The sequence below is a fragment of the Macaca nemestrina genome, chromosome 7, assembly GCF_043159975.1.
Source record: "Macaca nemestrina isolate mMacNem1 chromosome 7, mMacNem.hap1, whole genome shotgun sequence".
In the NCBI taxonomy this organism is placed as follows: Eukaryota; Metazoa; Chordata; class Mammalia; order Primates; family Cercopithecidae; genus Macaca; species Macaca nemestrina.
This window is the reverse complement of record NC_092131.1, coordinates 167424799-167444588: the sequence shown is the minus strand read 5'-3', so window position 1 is coordinate 167444588 and position 19790 is coordinate 167424799.

The following is a 19790-nucleotide window of genomic DNA, read 5'->3' as shown; positions in this document are numbered from 1 at the left end:
GTCACCCTGGCTGGAATGCAGTGGCACATGCTTGGCCAATTGGCAAATTTTCGTGGAGATGAAATCTCACTGTATTGCCCAGGCTAGTTTCAAACTCCTTAGGCTCAAGCAATCTGTCCACCTCGGCCTTCCAAAGTGCTGGGATTACAGGTGTGGGCCACTGCGCCCAGCCTAATTTAAGTTTTGATGACAACTATGTTTATCTACCAGCATTAAAAATTTCTGAATTTAACAACAGGCACTTACAAGCCTGCAGAAGAAGCTCCAGAACAACACTGGTTGTTTATGCAGTATTTGTTCTCTCTTCTTCTTCTTTTTTTTTTTTTGTGTGCTTGAAGATCTCACCTCCTTCGTCATCACCACTGATGACTTGGAAGACGACCTCACCCCCAGTTCTGCAGTCCACCATGGTAATTCCAGTTCCCTTGCATGATTTGAGAAAGGCCATTTAACTCAATTCTGGCTAATAAGGTGTGAGGTAAAGTCCATTGGAGGAGTTACAAAAGAAGTTTCCTCATTTCTAGAAAAGAGGCACAGGAAGAGGTGGCCCCTTTCCTTTCTCCAGATATTGTCATGACTCAGTGAGATCAAGGAATGGCTATAGCCTACCAGTTTGCGGGTATCTCAAGTCCTGTTTGGGAGATGAGACTAACTCACAGGAAATGAAGGCAAACACAATACAGATTATACATGCCTGTTTTTACACTGAGTAGTAACGTAGTCTCTGAATTTAACAGGATTTCAGATGAAAGTTTGAACAGCAAGGCCACAGTCACCAGAGAAGGCTCATGGAAGAAGTGTGATTTGGTTCAGGTCATAAAGAATGAGTGAGGTTTGAGAAAAGAGGGAATAACAATTCATATGAAGAAGAAATATGGAGGCCAGGCACGGTGGCTCATGTTTATAATTCCAGCACTTTGGGAGGCCAAGGTGGGTGGGTCACCTGAGGTCAGGAGTTTGAGACTAGCCTGGCCATCATGGCAGAACCCAGTCTCTGCTAAAAGTACAAAAATTAGCTGGATGTGGTGGCATGCACCTGTAATCCCAGCTACTCGGGAGGCTTGCCTCAGCAAGAGGCAAGAGAATTGCTTGAACCCTGGAGGTCGAGATTGCCGTGAGCTGAGATCGTGCCACTGCACTATAGCCTGGGTGGCAGAGTAAGACTCTGTGTCAAAAAAAAAAAAAAACTGGTAGAGGCATGGTAAGAATGACTACGATATGGTGAAAAGCTTGGTCTCTGGAGACAGATCTGAATTAGAATTCCTGGTCTACCACTAATTATGTTACCCAGAGCAGTTTATTCAACTTAGCAAAGCTCAGTTTCCTCACCTGGAAATGGGAAATAATATTAGTACTTACACCATAGCATCGTTTTAAAGAACGAACAAGGTAATGTATGTAAGGTGCTAAGAACAGTGGCTGGCATACAATAAATATTCATTAAGTGACAGTCATTATTATCGGTTTTGAAACTATATTATTATGAGTTTTACTCCTCATAAGCTATTACTAGGAGTTCAATGTATTGACAGGACGGTTAAGAGGACAATTGAATTAGATGGGGACAAGTATGCTGTGGAATAGGAGGAAATAATATTGAGAAGTAGGATGGGGCCAGATTACAGGTAGCTTTAGCATCCCTAGGGTTTTTTGTTTTTGTTTTTAACCAAGATTTGGGTCCCTAAGTGAAAAGTCAGTTAGTAAAAGTAAAATATGACACTATCAGCCTTCGTAACAGCAGTACAAACAGGGCTCTACTGCATCGCCACGACTGTCCATATGGAGCCGCCGACAGATGCCCTTATGGAGGTTGTACAATGGATTTTTAAAAGAATGCTGCCAAGGAAACTTATTGAAGTTTTCTTTTTGTATGTACAGATCAATTCTATAGGTGGAATCTTGACATTGAGAGCTGAGATTTCACATATGTTTTTCTAAGTCTGTATCCCGCCTCTGTGGTCAGATGAATATAAGACATATAGAGTGGGGCAATGAAATATTTCCGATTGACAAGAATACATCATAGAGATATGTAAGTACCTCCAGTACACATCCTGAATCTGTCTACTTCTCTCCTCTCCATCTGGTGCTACCACCTTACTCCAAGCCATCATCATCTCTTACCTGGACTGGTTTTCCAGCTTTTATTCTTCACCGACTAAAACTCATTTTCCATTTTCCAGTGATATTTTCAGAATTTTAACAAGGTCACGCTTTTCCTCTCATCTAAAACCTTCTAAAGACTTCTTATCATGCTTGAAATGAAACTCAAATTTCTTACCCTGGCTTGTAAAACCCTTCCTGCTCTTGCCCCTGCCTTTCTTTCTAGCCATTTATGGGAATGATTACAACACCGTTGTAGTCACTTTCAGTCACTTTGTTTACTACATTTCAGTGATGCTGACCATTTTTCTTGTCATGCTTATTTTCACCTTAGGGCCTTTGTGCTGAATATTCCCTTGCCTGACATGCTTTTCCCCAAATCTTTACATGACTGACTCTTTGTTGTTCAAGTCCCCACTTAAATACTGGCTGATTTATTTGATTATATTTTTCCCTAATTTTTCCAATCACTATCCCTACCCTCTATTAAAACGTAAGCTCTGTGAGAGAAATAATCTCGTATATTTTGTCCCATGACTATCTCAGCATCTGGAATAGAGATTGGTACAAGACATATACTTAGAATAAAATCGTTGATCAATTGGATGAACGAGTGGATAGATAGATGGTTCAGTCCAGGTAGATACAACTTGTCTTCCAAGGATTCTCACACACATACATACACACACTCATACACACACACAGGCAATATCTCTTATTTTTAAAAAGTCTAAATTTTTATTCCTCCCCGCCACCACCCTCTTTCTTCCTTCCTGCCTCCTTTATTTCCCTAATAAGTCTGAGTAGAGGTTTATCTATTCTATCGATATCTCAAAGAATCACTTTTGGTTTTGTTAAATTTTGCTATTAATTTTTTGGTCATTTTATATTCCATTAATTTCCACTTTAATTTTTTATTATATCTGTACTTCAATTTATTTTGGGTCAAATTTGCCCTCTATTTTCTGTTTTCTTAAGGTGGAAACTGAGGGCCTTGATTTAACACATTTCTTCTTTTCAGAGTTGAGTTTTCCCCTGAGTTTTATTTTTAGGGACAACCTACAAATTTTTATATGCTGTGTTTTCATTTTCACCCAATTAAAAATACTTTCAAATTTCCCTTTTGATGTCTTATTTAACCTATATGTTACTTAGAACTACGTATTTATTTCCCAAATATTTGAGTATTTTCCAGAGATCTTTCTGATACTAATTTCTTTGTGTTCACAACATACTTCATATGGTTTGAGCCATTTTAAATGTTTTAAGACTTGCTTTGTCTCTCTGAATATGCACTACATTGGTAAATGTTCTATGCACTATTGTTAGGTGGTTGGCATATTCTATTAATATCAATTAGGTAAAGATGTTGATAATGCTGTTTAACATTTCTATATCTTTACTGATTTTCTGTCTACTTATCCTATCACTAATTGAGAGAGGGCTATACTTTCACAGAAGGCAGGTTTGCACAGACCTAGGAAGCGAAAAGGCTGAAGAAAGAGGCTAAAGAATCCTCGTTTCTTAGAAAGACATATTTAAGGCTGGGTGCGGTGGTGGCTCATGCCTGTAATTCCAGCACTTTGGGAGGCCAAGGTGGGTGGATGGAGGCGGGTGGATCACAAGGTCAGGAGATCGAGACCATCCTGGCTAACATGGTGAAACCCCGTCTCTACTAAAAAAATACAAAAAAATTTAGCAGGGCGTGGTGGCAGCGCCTGTAGTCCCAGCTACTCGGGAGGCTGAGGCAGGAGAAGGGCGTAAATCCAGGAGGCGGAGCTTGCAGTGAGCTGAGATCGCACCACGGCACTCCAGCCTGGGCGACAGAGCGAGACTCCGTCTCAAAAAAAAACAAAACAAAAACAAAAAAAACCGATGTATTTAATAGGGAATTAAGAACAGGAGTGGTTCAGAAGGGATGTGTAGGACAATTGAAGTATGATAGCATCAAGGTTACTTGACATAAAGGCAGGATTTATGGTAAGTACCTGCTGTTACACAGGAACGATAGATAAACTGGAAGTCTTAGAAGGCTTCCTGGAACAGGTTAATCAGACCCCAACATGGTGGTTTACTTTTCAAGATGGAGTTTCTTTAGCATCCACAACATAATTGTGAATTTCTCTCTCCTCCTTGAAATTTTATCAAATTTTTTTGTTTCATGTCTGTTGAAGCATTATTATTAGGTACATAAACATTTAGGACTGTGATGTCCTCTTGATTAAGCGATTCTTTTAAAATTATAAAATAATCTTCTTTGTCTCTGTTAATATTCTTTAATCTGAAATCTACTGTTTAATATTAATATGACCCCTCCAGATTTTTGTAATAGGGAGAAGCATAGTAGATTTTTCCCCTGTCTTTTACTTTTAGCCTATTTGTGCCTTTTTATTTAAGCTAAGTTTCTTATAGGGAGCAAGTTAGATCTTCTTTTATTCAATTTGACAGTCTCTGCCTCTTAATTCGGGTGCTTAGATCATTTATATGTAATGTGATTATTCATAGGATCAGATTTAAATCTCCTATCTTGCTATTTTTTATTTGTGCTGTCTGTAATTTATTTCCTGTTTTTCTTTTTATTTGCTTTAGTTTGGAGTAGTTGAGTAGTTTTATGGCACCATTTATATCTTTGGTTGACTTAATAGCTACAGTGTTTTGTTTGTTTTAGAGGTTGCTTTAGATTTTATAGTATGCATCTTATCATAGCCTACCTTCAAGTGGTATTATATAAAGTATATAACCCTTTCAATTGTATAGTTTTTTTCTTACAGGCCCTTGTGCGATTTTATCATAGACTTTTTCTTCTTTATATTTTTTAAACTCCATACTACATAGTTATTATTGTATTTAAACATTTAATTGTTGTTATAGACTGAATCGTGTACCTCCTTCCCCATAAAAAATATATATGCCGAAGCCCTAATCCTGAGTACCTCAGAATGTAGCTGGAGAAAAGGTCTTTAAAGAAGTGATTAAAATCAAACAAGACCATTAAAGTGGGTCCTAATCCAGTTGGACTGATGTCCTTATATGAAGAAAAAATTTGGACACAGAGATACTAGGGATGCATACATACACAGGAAACAGCAAGAAGGTGGCTGTCTATAAGCAGAGGCCTCCGAAGAAACCAAACCTGCTGACACCTTCATCTTGGACTTCTATCTTCTAGAATTGTGAGAACATAAATTGCTGTCATTTAAGCCACCCAGACTGTGGTATTTTGTTGGCAGCCTTAGCAAACCAGTATGATTATCTTTTTAAAATATTTAAATGATAAGAAACAAATCTTACATATTTACATATGTAGTTATCATTTCCAGTGCTCTTCATTTCTTTGTGTGTATTCCTACTTCCATTAAGTAGCATTTTTCTTCTACTTGATGGATGATATGATTTGGCTGTGCCTCCACCCAAATCACATTTTGGATTGTAGCTCCCATAATCCCCACATGTCATGGGAGGGACCTGGTAGGAGGTAATTGAATCATGGGGATGGGTTTTACCTGTTTTAGTCTCATGATAGTAAGTCTCACAAGATCTGATGGTTTTATAAAGGGCAGTTCCCCTGCACAAGCTCTCTTGCCTGCAGTCGTGTAAGACACGCCTCTGCTCCTCCCTTGCCTTCTGCCATGATTGTGAGGCCTCCCCAGCCATGTGGAACTGTGAGTCTATTAAACTCCTTTCCTTTGTAAATTACCCAGTCTCGGGTATGTCTTCATTAGCAGTGTGAGAACAGACTAATACAGTGGACTTTCACTACATTTCTTGTAGACAGGTCTGCTGGTTATTATTTTCAGCTTTTCTGTGTCTGAAAAGACCTTTATTTTACTTTCATTTTCGAAGGATATTTTCATTGAGTATAGAAGTCTACACGTTGAGAGCTTTCTACTTTCATTTCTTAAATGATGTTGCTCCACTGTTTTCTCACTTGTATTGTTATTGAAAAGAAATCACTTGTCATTCCTACTTTGTTACTCTGCATGTAATTTTTTCTTTCTCTCTCTCTCCCTTTCTTTTCCTTCCTTCCTTCCTTCCTCTTTCTCTCCCTTCCTTCCTCTTTCTCTCCCTTCCTTCCTCTCTTTCTCTCCCTTCCTTCCTCTCTTTCCCTCCCTCCCTCCTTCCCTCCCTCCCTCCCTTCCTCCCTTCCTTCCCAGTCTGGAGTGCAGTGGCATGATCACAGTTCACTGTAGCTTCAACTTCTCAGGCTCAGGTGATTCCTCCACCTCAGCCTCCTAGAAGCTGGGACTTCACATGAGCATGACTATGGCCAGCTAAAATTTTTTTTCTTTTTTTAGTAGATACAGGGTTTTGCCATGTTGCCCAGGCTGGTGTTGAACTCTTGGGCTCAAGTGATCCACCTGCCCTAAACTCCCAAAATGTTGGGATTACAGGCATGAGCCACCATGCCCAGCCTCATAGTGTAAGTTTTTCTCTGGATTCTTTTAAGATTGTTTTCTTTATCATTGGTTTTGAGCAATTTGATTATGATATATAGTTTTCTTAATGTTTCTTGTGCTTGGAGTTCTTTAGTTTCTTGGATATTTGGGTTTATAGTTTTCATCAAATCTGGAAACTTTTTGCTATTTTTTTCTTCAAATATAACTTTTTCCACCCCTTTAACCACTTCTTTTGAGATTCCAATTACATCTCAGACTGATTAAAGGTGCTCCCCAAAACCCTGATGCTTGTTTATTTATTTATTTAGACTATTTTTCTCTGTGTTTTTCATTGTAAATGGTTTTAATTGCTATATCTTCAAGTTTCCTAGTTTTTGTTTTGTTTTGTTTTGTTTTCCTGTGACATCTAATCTGCCATTAATTCTACCCAGTGTATTTTAAATCTCATTGTAGACTTCATCTCTAGAAGTTCAACTTGGGCTTTTAAAAAATATCTTCCATGTCTTCACTTTACATGTTCAATTCTTTCCTCTAGCTTTTTGAACCTTTTCTTTTTCGACATGAAGTCTCACTCTGTTGCCCAAGCTGAAGTGCAGTGGCATGATCTCGGCTCACTGCAACCTCCGCCTCCCAGATTCAAGTGATTCTCCTACCTCAGCCTCCCGAGTAGCTGGGACAACAGGCACGTGCCACCATGCCTGGCTAATTTTTTGTATTTTTTAGTAGAGATGGGATTTTACCATGTTAGCCAGTATGGTCTCGATTTCCTGACCTCGTGATCCGCCCGCCTTGGCCTCCCAAAGTGCTGGGATTACAGGCGCGAGCCACTGCGCCCGGCCTAAACATAATTGTTTTAATGTCTTTGTCTGCTAATTCTAAAACTTGTGTCAATTCTATTGGTTTTTTTTAAGAGACAGGGTCTCATTCTGTCAGTTGGGCTGGAGTACAGTGGTGCAATTATGGTCCACTGTAGCCTTGAACTCCTGGTCTCAAGTGATTCTCCTCCCTTGGCCTCCCACGTAGTTGAGACTACAGGCACATACCACCATGCCCAGGTAATTTTTTTCTTTTTTTGTAGAGACTTGGTCTCACCCTGTTGCACAGGAAGGTCTCAAACTCCTAGGTTCAAGTGATCCTTCCACCTTGGCCTCCCAAAGTGCTGGGATTACAGGCATGAGCCACCACACCTGTCCATGTGTTAGTTCTAAGTCAGTTTTATTTGATTGATTTTCCCCCTCCCATTTTGGGTGATACTTTTTCCCTCTTTGTATGACTGGTAATTTTTAATTTGATGTCAGCCATTGCAAATTTTACCTTATTGGGTTTTGAATGTTTTTGTGTTTCTGTAAACATTCTTCAGCTATTTTCTAGGATATGGTTAAATTACTTAAAACCAGTTTGATCCTTTCAGGTCTTCCTTTTAAGATTTGTTAGGTGGGACTAGAGAAGCATTTAATCAGGGACCCATTATTCCCCACTACTGAGGCAAGGCCTTTCTGAGTACTGTACCTTATACACTATGAATTATGAGGTTTTGCCAGTCTTTCTGGTAGGAATAGACCTTATTTCCAGCCCTGTTGTGCCTAAGTGACAATCTTCTGAGATCCATGTGTCCCTTAGTGATATCCTACTGGGAATTACCCAATATCACAAGCCTGGAGAGGGTGACTCAGTATGGGGAAGTGTAGGTCAGTCTGGAGGTGAGGAGAACTGCAAAGAATCTGGTTCTTCTCTTCCCCTACAATCACCAGGCTGAACTCCCTGACTAGGGGAGATAAAAGGGAAGACTCTTAAGAATGCCACCCAGTTCTGTCTGTTGGCTGCAAGCTCCTTTGGCTCAAAGTATTTCCTCACCTTGCAGAATATCTGAGTCTATAATTTTTGTTCATTTGTATATTGACTAAGCATTGTGGGCATTTTTGTTAATTTAAACACATTTTATAGTCTTTAGGAAGTTTGAAAAGCATATAGCATTGGAGATATGCCTAATTCAATTTTCTTCTCTTTTTCTCTTCTCTCTTCCTAGTCCTCTTAGCTCTTCTTCTAAATCTTTAGCATATTAGTGCCCACTCAGATGGCATAATGGGATATCTACAGTACTGCTTTGAAGCTGGGTTGCCCTGTCATTTCTAACTGGCAGCTGCTTGTATATATTTTTTTAAAGAGCCAAGGATAATCCATAGCCTCTCTTGGTACAATATTTGTGCCTTCCTGCTTTCACCATCTGATAATTTTTCCCACTGCTATGTATGACCTTTTTTCTCTTGTTCAGTTCTTGACTGTTCCCTTTCATTTATAGTATCTTCACATACTAGATCTTTCAGCAAATATCTCAAGGGTATATGTGACCTAAGTAGAATGTAACTGGGTTGCTTTTATCCCCTTCAGAGGGGATCATGGACACTTAGCAATAGCCAGCAGGAAGACTTGTGTTATTAGTAAGTTTTGACAGACCTAGAAGAAACAAATGGCAACAGAACACTGCTAGGTCTTTGGGACCACAGTTCTCCTTGCTTGGTTCCCCACCCAGTGACAGGTGTGTACTCTTGGATGCCAGTTAGTATAGTGTTCCAGATCTAAAGACTTAGAAGGAGACATACAAAAATAGACATCACAAACTATAAAAACTATCAGGACCAGCATTGATATTTACCATAAATTTCTTCTCAGTATCCTACACACACATCACTGACTGCTCAAAATTTCAACATAGGCTGTTGCACACAGGGAAGGAGCTCATATATTGTCTTGAATTATTAGCAATATTTCTTTTGGCCTTGTTGTTCCCCAAATGACGTAAATCCTTCTTAGCATTCCTGCAGTTACTTAGTTAAGGCAAACATTGATATTTTTTGAGAGAAATTGTTTCTCATAATTGCAATGAAGTGTTTTCAGGTCTTAGGAGGAAAACACCTACCCTTTTTCTTAATGACCTCGATTTTTAAATTGGTAAAGTACCCGGGCATGTCTGAGACACAGGCCCTTATGGTTCATTACAGTATAGGGAATGCCCAAGCATGAAGGCAGAGAGAAGTGGTGGGGAGGGGGGATTTGCAAGAGAAGATAATGGGGAAAGACCTCTCTGGGGGTCAGGGGAAAAGAATGGTTAAGAGCATGGACATCCTGGGTTTGAATACCAGTTCTGCACTTACCAACTGAGTTATCTAAGGCAAACCAAGTATCCTCTCTGAACCTTGCTTTCCTTTTGTATAATATGGGGATAATATTTTCTACTCCAGAGACTTGGTATTTGAGTTGAATGAAATGATTAATATTTGTAAAGTGCTGTGACATAGAAAAAGGTTTGTGTAAAATAAGTAAACCATTAGAATGCTAAATGACTCATAATAGATACAAACCCTTTTCAATTTAAGCAGAATTGGATTTTGTTAAGAGGATATTGGCTAGCTCATAAAATGCCTAGGAGGAATAGATGGGCAGACCACAGAGCTGATCCCATGAAGACACCACAGGCACAAAGGGCACAGATACCATAGATGCTACATTCTGCTGATGCCATGATGTGGGACTCAGGATGCTGCCAATAGAAACTGGAGGTAGCTGCCTCCATTCTCCCCAGCAGGGATCCAGTAGCCTCCCTGCTTTCTTGGGTCACCAGCCTCTAATTTTGTGGCTGGAATGGGTGGAGACTCACTTGAGGTGGAGGCTCATGTCTGGGGTGGAGTAGGTTAGGGCTTACTCATAGCTACAAGGAAGCTTCTATAGTGGCAGGTAAGCTCTGCCTCACAAGTTTAGGGATTTCCCACTTTGAGAAATGAGACTTAAACACTGGGAAGCCAAAAAGAATGCTAAATGGGCAGAAGCCACCAAGGAAGAAGAATTAAAGAATATTAAATGAAAGAACCAGCAAACCCACATACAAAGTATAGGCTATTTATAAATACTTATGGATCAAATCTGGGTGAGAAGTTGTTATAAGGGATTAAAAAATGGATTGAAGAGGAAATAATCTAGAATTCCTGAAGGAGGTCAGAAATAGTGCAGCAGAAATATTGTTTTCAAATGTAAGAACAGGAAATTGTGATACTATTCCTCACCCATCATAAGGGTCACGGCCAATATTCCTATAAGAAAAATACAGGTTAACTAGAGAAAGTCATAACACATTTGTTTAACCAAAGTGTTACATGACATGGGAGGCTTCAGAAATGAAGAGCCAAAGACCAGGAAGAACTTTGTTTTTATGCTTGGGACTGATGAAGAATGGGCAGCTGTATAAAAATGTGATTGGACAGAAAGGGTATAATCCGAGAGCAACAGATTGAGGGGGAAAGCAAGCAAGACCTGTCTGTTCAGCTTCTTCTTTTGGCCTCTGTGTGTAGCATTTCTTCCTCCTGGGACGGGGTCCCTCTGGAATGAGGGTCTTCAAGGAAGAAGGGAGAGAATGGCCTTTTCTAGGTTTTATGGGTTGCTTTGGGAAAGAAGAGTTCTAGTTTATATGACCCACCTTGGGGAAGGGGAAGTGTGGTTCTGTGACTTACTTTGGGGAAGAAAGAGAAGCAGGAGACAGGAGGATGGGAGAAGATGGGAAAGACCTTGGTTCTGAGGCCTTTCCAATTTTCTTCAGTTCAAAGTACTCAGCACGCCAAAGCACCATGCTTTGGGGTATCATGTTCTGAGCCCAATACAAACATAGTTTGCCATTGTTAATTTTTCTCTACTTTCTCAGGATCTTCATTCCTACATTTCTACAGCCCAGGCGCTTCATCCACTGTAACTGTCCTCCCTTACTCCCACCCTAAGCATTATTCTACACCCCATTTTTGCTCTCAATCAACTATGGATTCTTTTTCCTGCAAAGGTGTTCACCAATAATTGAGGTGGCAGCTGATAAACCATCAATGTGTGGAATCTCCCGGGGGACATTTACATTTCAAGAGAAAAACAAAGCCTTTAAGCTCTGAAGGAATGACAAAAGGTGGGAATAGCATTTTGTGGCACAGAGTTCTCCCTGGCTCTCTGGAAAATGGCTCTAGCTAAGAAATCTGCCTACATTGCCAATTCAGCTCTCTAAAGTCTCCTTCCAAGTGGCTGGCTGGTCGCAAATGAGGCATACCCATCTATACACAGAAGACTTCTGAGGGTCATGCACTGAGCACATGCCCCTCTCAGGGTGCATGCACTGACCCCTACCTTTCTTTTCAGCCCCTGCTTACACCATTGCCTTTTGCCCTATGAGACACAGTCCTCCCTAAAGCCCAGTTCACCCTGTTCTTTCCTTTCTCAAAGGTTGAAAATAGCACTCTCTTCAATGACCTCAATAATTTAGAACCCATGAATAAGTCATTTGCCCAGGAGACTACATTGGGGCTTCTATTTTTACTTATAATCTCTCACCCAGCAAAATGACCTCTCTCATGAAGCCAACAATGACACCTGTTGCTCTTCTGGCTTCTCACAGAAAGACACAGGCAAAGCTTGCAAAGTAGTCTTTCCTCAAGGACAAGATGGACTAATAGGTGTCAGTGACTTCAGAATGTGAGTAACTAAACATGAACTTCGTCATGTATGCCTTGCTCGGAACTCCTGGAACTGCCCAGAGCATATTCCAAGAGGAACACATTCTATAAAATGGGGCAGGCAATTTCTGCCTATACTGGCCCTCCTCTCCAGATCTCCATCTTTGAACCTCAATAGAAGAGCAATATGAAAGCTGCTCAGGCCCTTAAACCCATGCGATTGCTCCTGCATTTCAACAACACCTCTCTTCAACTTACATTCCCTTGCCCCGTCAACTCTTTACTCTGAGCCAATCCCGTGGTCACTGAGAAACACTCCACCTCAGGTATTTGGGCCACTAGTCTACAAAAATAAGTTTGACTTTCTTCCCTCCATATTTCCATACCCAGGGGTTGTCCTAGTTCTCCTTTTCTCCACTCTCCATAGGATTCCTAGCCTAAGTGTTCTGCCGGCACCTCTAGCTTCAGCCTCCAAGCGACCCGTTCTCACTTTTCATCAGCCCCACGCCCGAAGAATTCCACGCTGTTTGTGCAGCAGTGGGCTATCTCAGTGGGAAGCTACATGAAACTTTGTCATACGACCTCATGCCCCATGAGTCACAAAATCATTTATTCATTCTCACTATCTCCCTCTGGAAAAATACCCATTTCTCTTCCTAAACCTTACTCCCTGCCCCTGCCAAAAGGAAGATATATATATTTCAGAAAGTGAGAAACTTCTTTTACAGCCTGTTGTTTTCCTTCATAAAATAAATAATTATTTGTCTCACATTTCATGAAAAGTTACCATGTGGCAGGTACAGTGCTTAATGCTTTATTGAAGCATCTCGCTTATTTTTCTCTAAAAATCCTCTAAGGTAATGTTATTTCCCTCATTCTATACAGGAGAAAACTGGGGCATAGCAGCTTGTTCACAGGGGCAGAGGCAGGATTTGAACCTAGGATGTCTTTCTCCAGAAACTATTAATCACTAAGCTCTACAGGACATAAGATCATACCCTCTTGTTGCCCATAGTCCACAAAGAACCCTGTTAAGTAAGTTCCCACTTTTTCCTTCAAGAAGACACAATGACTTCCATGTAGTCACGTCTTTGGTGGGCATTTCTTACTTCCTATCTGTCCTCTCTTTCTGCCAATTTAGGCAATACCATCATGGATGTAGAAACGGGCAAAGATTTCATGACAAAGACACCAAAAGCAATCGCAACAAAAGCAAAAATTGACGTGGGATCTAACTAAACTAAAGAGCTTCCGCATAGCAAAAGAAACTATCAACTGAGTAAACAGACAACCTACAAAATAGGAGAAAATATTTGCAACCTATGCATTTGATAAAGTCTAATATCCAGCATCTGCAAGGAACTTAAACAAATTTATGAGAGAAAAACAAACAACCCCATTAAAATGTGGGCAAAGGACACAAAAAGACACTTTTCAAAAGAAGACATACTTGCGGCCAACAAGCATATGAAAAAGCCAAATATCATTGATCATTAGAGAAATGCGAATCAAAACCACGATGAGATACCGATACCATCTCACACCAGTCAGAATGGCTATTACATAAAAAGTCAGAAAATAGTAGATGCTGGCAAGGTTGTGGAGAAAAGGGAACACTTATACACTGTTGGTGGGAGTGTAATTAGTTCAACCATTGTGAAAAGCAACGTGGGGATTCCTCAAAGAGCTAAAAACAGAAGTACCATTAGACCCAGCAATCCCATTACTGGGTATATACCCAGACGAATGTAAATCATTCTACCATAAATACTCATGCACACGAATATTCACCGCAGCACTAGTCACAATAGCAAAGATGTGGAATCAACCTAAATGTCCATCAATGACAGATTGGATAAAGAAAATGTGGTACATATACACCATGGAATACTCTGCAGCTGTAAAAAAAGAATGAGAGCTGTCTTTTTTGGGAACATAGATGGAGCTGGAAGCTATTATCCTTAGCAAACTTATGCAAGAAGAGGAAACCAAATACCACATGTGCTCACTTATAAATGGGAGCTAAATGATAACTTGTGAATACAAAGAAGGAAACAACATCACTCAGGTATTAGGCCCATTAGTTATCTACCCATAGGAGGAGAGAGAAGAGCAGAAAAAACTATTGGGTACTGGACTTAATACTGGGTGACGAAATAATACATACAACAAACCCCCATGACACATGTTATCCTATGCAACAAATCTTCACATGTACTCCCAAACCTAAAATAAAAGTTAAAAAAGGTAAAAAAGCACATACACAAAAAAAGAATTAACAAGAGTGAATGCTCTTAACTGAGAGCTCCCTGGTCTAAAATTCTTAATTAATTGCTGTGGGCCTCACTGAACCAGGGTACCCTCCATTGCCAATTCTAACCATTTGAAACAATTGTTATAAGTGTTCATACTTGGTGAATTATAATAATCAACACCACCCTTCAAATGGCTTTTCTTATTTCTTTGAAAAGTGGAACTGAAGTTTTTCCACAGTGAGTAGTTCAGGGAAGTCTATTTAGCCTCTACTTTTGATGCATGGATATATTTTCAGTAGATATGATCAAAAGAGCATCCCAGGTGGAGTTTCTCAGAGAAGTGTAGCTCATTAATTCATTCACAAATATTTATAAAGTGCCTGCTATGAGCTAGGTGCTGGATTGAATAACCATAAAAATCCCTTCTGATCTTGAGAATCTATAATTCCAGGAGAAAGGTGAAGTGAGCCTAGAAGAATTCACTGGATTTTGTAGAGTGGAGACAAGAAGGGATACCTTTCTATATCATGTTAGTGAAGGATAACAGTAGGACAGCATTGACCTACCTTGGTGGGGGTGAGTAGATCTCTCTAGTACAACAAAAGAAACTCTCCAGAAAATTCTGGGGAAATGTGGTTGGATGGGTAGTCTGGACCAGGTTATTGGATGCCCTTAAAAATCAGGCAGGAATCCCGTCATGTGCGTCTGTGTGAAGAGACCACGAAACAGGCTTTGTGTGAGCAACATGGCTGTTTATTTCACCTGGGTGCAGGTGGGCTGAGTCTGAAAAGAGTCAGCGAAGGGAGATAAGTGTGGGGCCATTTTATAGGATTTGGGTAGGTAAAGGAAAATTACTGTCAAAGGGGGGTTGTTCTCTGGCGGGCAGGAGTGGAGGTTACAAGGTGCTCAGTGGGGCAGCTTTTTGAGCCAGGATGAGCCAGGAAGAGGAATTTCACAAGATAATATCATTGCTTAAGGCAAGGACAGGCCATTTTCACTTCTTTTGTGGTGGAATGTCATCAGTTAAGGCGAGGCAGGGCATTTGCACTTCTTTTGTGATTCTTCAGTTACTTCTGGCCATCTGGGCTTATACGGGCAAGTCACACAGGATGCAATGGCTTGGCTTGGGCTCAGAGGCCTGACATTCCTGCAGTCTTATATTAATAAGAAAAATAAAATAAAATAGTGTTGAGTGTTGGGTCGGCGAAAATTTTTAGGGGGTGGTATGGAGAGAGAATGGGCGATGTTTCTCAGGGCTGCTTCAAGTGGGATTAGGGGCGGCGTGGGAACCTAGAGTGAGAGAGATTAAGCTGAAGGAAGATTTTGTGGTAAGGGGTGATATTGTGGGGTCTTTAGAAGAAACATTTGTCGTATTGAATGATTGGTGATGGCCTGGATACGGTTTTGGATGAATTGAGAAACTAAATGGAAGATACAAGGTCCAAATAAAACAAGGAGAAAAATGGGTATTAAAGGACTAAGAATTGGGAGGGCCCAGGATATCCAATTAGAGAGTGCCCAAGGGGGTTCAGTGTAATTACTTGCTTGGTTGGCAAGTTTTTGGGCTCTATCCTTGAGTTTTTTTTATGTTGTCATATACCAGGCCAGATTGATTTAGGTAAAAACAACACTCTTCATTTAAGAATATACAGAGTCCTCCTTTTTCAGCAGTGAGTACAAAAGGAAAGAATAGAACTTCTTCAGGGCGGAAGTGCTGGAGGATGCCCTGCCAGCAAACATCATCTATCCACTCGAAGGAGTGAAGAGTGGCAGTTTGGGGATAGCACCAAGAGATATCAGCTGTGGCAGCTCGAAGAAACAGTGTAAACCGGCAGTGTACGCAAGAGTAGGGCATTTATAGGTAGTTGAGAAGAGAGAATAGGAGTATGACTAGACAGAAGATAGTAGGGATGACTAGTGTTTGGGGCTCGGTCCAATGGTGGGAGTGACTTCGTAAGGCCCTGTTTTAAAAAGTAGGGTAAGGACGAACAGACCTAATAGAATGTAGGGATGTATTAGGCACATAAGGGTTATTACTGTTCTTCAGAAATACAAGTGAGTTTAAGGGAAGTAGGGGAGAGTACTTGTGACTTCCAGGGGGAAGAGGAGAGATTAGACTGGCTGTCTGATGGACACAGCTTTATTCTGGAACGGTGAACCCAGTGGGGAGGGTCCTGCAGGCGGACGGCAGTCGGGGTACTATAGATGACTGAATAGGGTCCGGTCCATCAAGGTTGTAGAGTTTGAGGGGTCAGATTCTTAACAAGAACTGATCGTCCAGCTAGGGTGTCTTCATATGGCTGGGAATCTGGAGTAGGCAAGAGAAGATTAGCAGCCTGGTGAATTTCCTGTCTAGCCTGCTGGAGGACTGGAAGATAGTCTCCTAGAGGGCTGGGTCTGGGATGAAGTTGGGGCTGAGTAAGAAAGTACGTCCGTATAAAAGTTCAAACGGACTGTACCCTGTAGCATTCTGAGGACAGGCCTGAATTCTGAGAAAGGAAAGTGGTAAAAGTATTGTCTAGTCCTTTTTAAGTTGGTGACTGAGCTTGGTGAGGTGTGTTTTTAAAAGACCATTAGTCCGTTCTGCCTTTCCTGAAGATTGAGGACGGTAAAGGATATAAAGGTTTCACTGAATACTAAGAGCCTGAGAAACTGCTTGGGTGATTTGACTAGTAAAGGCTGGTCTGTTATCAGACTGTATAGAGGTAGGAAGGCCAAACCAAGGAATTATGTCTGAAATGACCACGGTGGCCTTCTCAGACCCTGTGGGAAAGGCCTCTACTTATCCAGTGAAAGTGTCTACCTAGACTAAGAGGTATTTTAGTTTTCTGACTCGGGGCATTTGAGCAAAATCAATTTGCCAGTCCTGGGCAGGGGCAAATCCTCCAGCTTGATGTGTAGGAAAGGGAAGGGTCCTGAACAATCCCTGAGGGGCAGTAGAATAGCAGATGGAACACTGAGAAGTGGTCTTCTTGAGGATAGATTTCCATGATGGAAAGGAAATGAGAGGTTCTAAGAGGTGGACTAGCAGCTTGTAACCTACATGGAAGAGGTTATGAAATGACAACAGAATAGAATGGGCCTGTGAGGCTGGAAGGAGATATTTTCCTTGGTCTAAGAACCATTTGCCTTGTGTGTGAAGAGATTGATAGGTGGAAGTTTCAGCGGGGGAATAGGTGGGAGTGGCTGACGTGAAGGATGAAAACTGCCTTGAGGGATAGAAGTTGGAACGCTAGCTGCTTTTTTAGCTAACTTATCAGCATAAGCATTGTCCTGAGCGATGGTTGGGGGAAGAAAATAGATTTTGGAAGTTATGAGAACTGTAGAGAGTTGAGCATAGTTTGTGATTTTTAGGGCCTCTAACAGTATTAAAGCAGTGGCAGCCACTGCGCGTAGACATGAGGGCTAGGCTAAAACAGTAAGGTCAAGTTGTTTGGACAGAAAGGCTGCAGGACGCGGTCCTGGCTCTTGTGTAAGAATTCTGACCGCACTAACCATGCCTAGGAAGGAAAGGAGTTATTGTTGTAGAAGCGATTGGGGTTTGGGAGATTAGTCGGACAGGATCAGTAGGGAGAGTAAGTGTGTATTTATGAGAATTATGCCGAGATAGGTAACAGATGAGGAAGAAATTTGGGCTTAACTGAAGTAATGGGGACTGTCTGTGAAGCCGTGCAGCTGTACAGCCGAGGTAATTTGCTGAGCCTGATGGGTGTCAGGGTTAGTCCAAGTGAAAGCGATGAGAGGCTGGGATGAAGGGTGTAAAGGAATAGTAAAGCAAGTATGTTTGAGATCCAGAGGCAAGACAATTTGGTTGATAAGGCACAGAGATCTTGAATTAACCTGTAAGGCTTGTCTGGTTTTAGGACAGGTAAAATGAGGGAATTGTAAGGGGAGTTTACAGGCTTTAAAAGGCTATGCTGTAGCAGGCGAGTGATAACAGGCTTTAATCCTTTTAAAGCGTGCTGTGGGATGGGATATTGGCATTGAGCGGGGTAAGGGTGATTAGGTTTTAATGAGATGGTAAGGGGTGCATAATCAGTCGCCAAGGAGAGGTATCCTATGCTTGTGGGTTAAGGTGGGGGGATAAGAGGGGAGGATGTGAAGGAGGCTTTGAACTGGGGGAAAAGGCAGCAATGAGGTGTGGCTGTAGCCTAGGAATAGTCGGGGAAGGAGATAATTTAGTTAAAATGTCTTGACCTAATAAAGGAGCTGGGCAGGTGGGGATAACTAAAAAGGAATGCATAAAAGAATGTTGTCCAAATTGGCACCAGAGTTGGGCAGTTTTAAGAGGTTTAGCAGCCTGGCCGTCAATACCCACAACAGTTATGGAGGCAAGGGAAACAGGCCCTTGAAAAGAAGGTAGCCTCCGTATTGATTAAGAAGGGGACGGACTTACCCTCCACTGTAAGAGTTACCCAAAGTGTCTGTGATGGTCCAGGAGGCTTCCAAGGCGATGTGGCAGCATCGATCTTCAGCCGCTAAGCCGAGAATATCTGGGAAGGAGTCAGTCAGAGAGCCCTGGGCCAGAGCTCCAGGGGCTCTGGGAGTGGCTGCTGGGCGAGTTGGACAGTCCGATTTCCAGTAGGGTCCCGCACAGGTGGGACACGGCTTAGGAGGAATCCCGGGCTGCGGGCATTCCTTGGCCCAGTGGCCAGCTTTCCCGCACTTGTAGCAAGCTCCTGGGGGAGGAGGTTCTGGAGGAACCCCTGGCAGCTGCGGTTCAGGTGTTTGGAGTTGCGTGCTGGAGATGTGGCTGGGGTTTGTCTCACACTGGAGGCAAGGAATTGCAACTCAGAAATAAGTTGCTACTTGGCTGCCTCTATTATTGTACACCTTGAAGGCGAGGTTCATTAAGTCCTGTTGTGGGGTTTGAGGGCTGGAATGTAATTTTGGGGTTTATTTAATGTCGGGAGCAGATTGGGTAATAAAATAAAATGCATATTAAGAATAAGACGGCCTTCTGACCTTTCAGGGTCTAGGGCTGAAAAGCTTCTCAGGGTTGCTCCTAAACAGGCCATGAACTGGGCTAAATTTTTATATTTGATAAAAAAGAGCCCAAATGCTAACTGATTTGGGAGAGGTAGAATAAAGAAAAAGGAACATTAACCTTGACTATACCTTTAGCTCTATCCACTTTTTTAAGAGGAAATTTCTGGGCAGGTGGGGGAGGGCTAGTCACATAACGAAACTGAAAGCCAGACCAGGTGTGAGGAGGGGAGGTGATAAAAGGATTATAGGGTGGGGGAGCAGAGGCTGAGGAAAAATTGGGACCTAGCTCGGCCTGGCGAGGAGGGGAGAGGTCAGATGGGTCTGTAGAAAGGAAGATTAGAAAGACTCAGCGACGCTTGGGATTGGGATTGAGGGGACAGGCGGGAGTGAAAGAAGGAAGATTTGGGACGAGTTGCATTGGGAACAGAGACTAGGGAGGGACCAATGTGTAAAAGAATGCCTGGACGTCAGGCACCTCAGACCGTTTGCCCATTTTACAACAATTATTTAGATCTTGTGGGATGGAAAAATCTAAAGTGCCATTTTCTGGCTATTTGGAGCCATTG